The sequence below is a fragment of the Oncorhynchus mykiss genome, chromosome 8 (assembly GCF_057628025.1).
Source record: "Oncorhynchus mykiss isolate SJ-2025 chromosome 8, ASM5762802v1, whole genome shotgun sequence".
Classification (NCBI taxonomy): Eukaryota; Metazoa; Chordata; class Actinopteri; order Salmoniformes; family Salmonidae; genus Oncorhynchus; species Oncorhynchus mykiss.
In genome coordinates, this window is record NC_143029.1 from 89,422,501 (window position 1) to 89,427,500 (window position 5,000).

Sequence of the window (5,000 nt, forward strand, 5' to 3'; positions counted from 1 at the left end):
AGAGAGTTAACGTGTTGGGTGATGATACTAGATAAACAACTAGACTACAGAGAGTTAACGTGTTGGGTGATGATACTAGATAAACAACTAGACTACAGAGAGTTAACAGTGATGATACTAAAATAAACAACTAGACTACAGAGAGTTAACAGTGATGATACTAGATAAACAACTAGACTACAGAGAGTTAACGTGTTGGGTGATGATACTAGATAAACAACTAGACTACAGAGAGTTAACATGTTGGGTGATGATACTAGATAATCAACTGGACTACAGAGAGTTAACAGTGATACTAGATAAACAACTAGACTACAGAGAGTTAACGTGTTGGGTGATGATACTAGATAAACAACTAGACTACAGAGAGTTAACAGTGATACTAGATAAACAACTAGACTACAGAGAGTTAACAGTGATGATGCTAGATAAACAACTGGACTACAGAGAGTTAACAGTGATGATACTAGATAAACAACTGGACTACAGAGAGTTAACATGTTGGGTGATGATACTAGATAAACAACTAGACTACGGAGAGTTAACGTGTTGGGTGATGATACTAGATAAACAACTGGACTACAGAGAGTTAACAGTGATGATACTAGATAAACAACTGGACTACAGAGAGTTAACAGTGATGATACTAGATAAACAACTAGACTACGGAGAGTTAACGTGTTGGGTGATGATACTAGATAAACAACTAGACTACAGAGAGTTAACGTGTTGGGTGATGATACTAGATAAACAACTAGACTACAGAGAGTTAACAGTGATACTAGATAAACAACTAGACTACAGAGAGTTAACGTGTTGGGTGATGATACTAGATAAACAACTAGACTACAGAGAGTTAACAGTGATGATACTAGATAAACAACTAGACTACAGAGAGTTAACAGTGATGATACTAGATAAACAACTAGACTACAGAGAGTTAACAGTGATGATACTAAAATAAACAACTAGACTACAGAGAGTTAACAGTGATGATACTAGATAAACAACTAGACTACAGAGAGTTAACATGTTGGGTGATGATACTAGATAAACAACTAGACTACAGAGAGTTAACGTGTTGGGTGATGATACTAGATAAACAACTAGACTACAGAGAGTTAACAGTGATGATACTAAAATAAACAACTAGACTACATAGAGTTAACAGTGATGATACTAGATAAACAACTAGACTACAGAGAGTTAATGTGTTGGGTGATGATACTAGATAAACAACTAGACTACAGAGAGTTAACATGTTGGGTGATGATACTAGATAAACAACTAGACTACAGAGAGTTAACGTGTTGGGTGATGATACTAGATAAACAACTAGACTACAGAGAGTTAACATGTTGGGTTTTGGTTCGAGCAAAAACCTGCGTCCGCAATGGCCCTACCACTGGCCACCCATCGGCACTGTGCAGGAGGCATGAACCACTTGGCAGGATCGCTTGTGTTGATCATATTTTCCTGTACTAGCAGGTTACTATCGTGAGAGGAACACATTATGCCCTGCTAGGCTTAAGTACATGTTATAATCATGTCTGTCTGTCTGTCTGTCTGTCTGTCTGTCTGTCTGTCTGTCTGTCTGTCTGTCTGTTTTCAGATCTCCTTCAAGGCAGTGAGCTCTTTTGATCCTGAGCTGGATCTATCCAACCAGAGTGGGAAAGTCCTGAACCACGTCAACGAAAGCAGCCACATCTTCCTGGGTCTCTACCCAGGATCTACCTACTCCTTCACTCTCAGAGCCTCCACCGCCAAGGGCTATGGCCCCCCAGTCATCACACAGTTCACCACCAAGATATCAGGTCAGTCCCTAGCCCTAGCCCCTAACTCCTACCTCCTAGTCACTAGTACAGATCCAAGGGCTATGGCCCCCCGGTCATCACACAGTTCACCACCAAGATATCAGGTCAGTCCCTAGCCCTAGCCCCTAACTCCTACCTCCTAGTCACTAGTACAGATCCAAGGGCTATGGCCCCCCGGTCATCACACAGTTCACCACCAAGATATCAGGTCAGTCCCTAGCCCTAGCCCCTAACTCCTACCTCCTAGTCACTAGTACAGATCCAAGGGCTATGGCCCCCCGGTCATCACACTGTTCACCAGTCTAAAATGTATCCCTGGTCACTAACACTACACCCCTATCCTCTATCCTCTAGCCTAGACACTAACACTAGACCCTCTATCCTCTAGCCTAGACACTAACACTATACCCCTTATCCTCTAGCCTAGACACTAACACTAGACCCTCTATCCTCTAGCCTAGACACTAACACTAGACCCCTATCCTCTAGCCTAGACACTAAAACTAGACCTCTATCCTCTAGCCTAGACACTAACACTAGACCCTCTATCCTCTAGCCTAGACACTAAAACTAGACCTCTATCCTCTAGCCTAGACACTAACACTAGACCCCTATCCTCTTGGTTCTGGTGTTGCTCTTAAAGGATTGATTAGGTATAGGCAATATGTTTGTACCTTCACCTTGCCTTCTGGCATTTGAATCAATTATCACATGTTGCACCATAGTGCGTATAGCTTTTGCAAATGTTCCACACCAATCCCTCGGTGGGCATAGGGTAATGTTTCTAATGTTTGTAAAGGAGTCTTGATGTGTGTGTTTTCCTTCGATCTAGAGGAGACTGATGTGTGTGTTGTCCTTCGATCTAGAGGAGACTGATGTGTGTGTTGTCCTTCGATCTAGAGGAGACTGATGTGTGTGTTGTCCTTCGATCTAGAGGAGACTGATGTGTGTGTTTTCCTTCGATCTAGAGGAGACTGATGTGTGTGTTGTCCTTCGATCTAGAGGAGACTGATGTGTGTGTTGTCCTTCGATCTAGAGGAGACTGATGTGTGTGTTGTCCTTCGATCTAGAGGAGACTGATGTGTGTGTTGTCCTTCGATCTAGAGGAGACTGATGTGTGTGTTGTCCTTCTATCTAGAGGAGACTGATGTGTGTGTTGTCCTTCGATCTAGAGGAGACTGATGTGTGTGTTGTCCTTCGATCTAGAGGAGACTGATGTGTGTGTTGTCCTTCGATCTAGAGGAGACTGATGTGTGTGTTGTCTTTCGATCTAGAGGAGACTGATGTGTGTGTTGTCCTTCTATCTAGAGGAGACTGATGTGTGTGTTGTCCTTCTATCTAGAGGAGACTGATGTGTGTGTTGTCCTTCGATCTAGAGGAGACTGATGTGTGTGTTGTCCTTCTATCTAGAGGAGACTAATGTGTGTGTGTTGTCCTTCTAGCTCCATCCATGCCAGCCTATGACCAGGAGACATCTCTGAACCAGACAGACAGCACAGTGACTGTCCTGCTGAAACCTGCACAGAGCCGAGGGGCACCTGTCAGGTAGGATGGTACACACACACACACACACACACACACACACACACACACACACACACACACACACACACTTTGACTACACCAAAACGGGTCCTCTTAGCACCGTGTAATGACGAGAACACAACGGCCACGGTAATACGCTGCCATCACCAAGTTCCAGGAACCTAGATGTGTTTTGTAGATGTACTCCTGAAGAAGAAGAGAAGAAGAACCTTCTTCCTTTTAAAGCAGAGAACAAAGGGTTCAGAATCTCTTTCCTCCAAAGTCCTTTCTATGTACCGCGCTGGGTCTGGGTTCAGTGGGTTCAACTCACACCGAGCCACCAGGCTGGTACGGGGAACACAGGCCCTCTCTCTGCTGGATGGGTCAATCATTAGTTAATATCAGACAAGTTACGCTGCGGTAGGGACACTGCGGTAGGGACACTGTGGTGACACAGATGCATCATGCAAGACAGCGTTTTCTCTGGTATCTTCTTTCTCGTTAGGAAGGACATCTGGTGTTAATGAGGGATGTTTGATCGATGTCTTACAAACTGCCATATTCTAATACACAACAATGTTAGACTGACTGTACGCTAATACACCCTATGCAAATCAATCCAGAGAGAGAGAGACACAGAGAGAGAGACAGACACAGAGAGAGACACAGAGAGAGACACAGAGAGAGACACAGAGATCAAATCAAATCAAATCAAATCAAATTTATTTGTCACATACACATGGTTAGCAGATGTTAATGCGAGTGTAGCGAAATGCTTGTGCTTCTAGTTCCGACAATGCAGTAATAACAAGTAATCTAACTAACAATTCCAAAACTACTGTCTTGTACACAGTGTAAGGGGATAAAGAATATGTACATAAGGATATATGAATGAGTGATGGTACAGAGCAGCATAGGCAAGATACAGTAGATGTTATCGGGTACAGTATGTACAAATGAGATGAGTATGTAAACAAAGTGGCATAGTATAGTATAAAGTGGCTAGTGATACATGTATTACATAAGGATACCGTCGATGATATAGAGTACAGTATATACGTATGCATATGAGATGAATAATGTAGGGTAAGTAACATTTATATAAGGTAGCATTGTTTAAAGTGGCTAGTGATATATTTACATCATTTCCCATCAATTCCCATTATTAAAGTGGCTGGAGTTGAGTCAGTGTCAGTGTGTTGGCAGCAGCCACTCAGTGTTAGTGGTGGCTGTTTAACAGTCTGATGGCCTTGAGATAGAAGCTGTTTTTCAGTCTCTCGGTCCCAGCTTTGATGCACCTGTACTGACCTCGCCTTCTGGATGATAGCGGGGTGAACAGGCAGTGGCTCGGGTGGTTGATGTCCTTGATGATCTTTATGGCCTTCCTGTGACATCGGGTGGTGTAGGTGTCCTGGAGGGCAGGTAGTTTGCCCCCGGTGATGCGTTGTGCAGACCTCACTACCCTCTGGAGAGCCTTACGGTTGAGGGCGGTGCAGTTGCCATACCAAGCGGTGATACAGCCCGCCAGGATGCTCTCGATTGTGCATCTGTAGAAGTTTGTGAGTGCTTTTGGTGACAAGCCAAATTTCTTCAGCCTCCTGAGGTTGAAGAGGCGCTGCTGCGCCTTCTTCACGATGCTGTCTGTGTGAGTGGACCAATTCA

The 5,000-nt window shown here is 43.8% G+C and overlaps 1 pseudogene across 1 annotated transcript in view; it reads left to right on the forward strand.

Moving 5' to 3' along the window:
* The window catches only part of LOC110530822 (receptor-type tyrosine-protein phosphatase mu-like), a 583,690-nt pseudogene that overhangs the window by 303,560 nt on the left and 275,130 nt on the right, over positions 1-5,000 (forward strand). The window contains exons 11-12 of the transcript XR_016482710.1: positions 1,613-1,814; positions 3,257-3,359. The product of XR_016482710.1 is annotated as a receptor-type tyrosine-protein phosphatase mu-like (transcript). The remainder of the gene's footprint in view (positions 1-1,612; positions 1,815-3,256; positions 3,360-5,000) is intronic.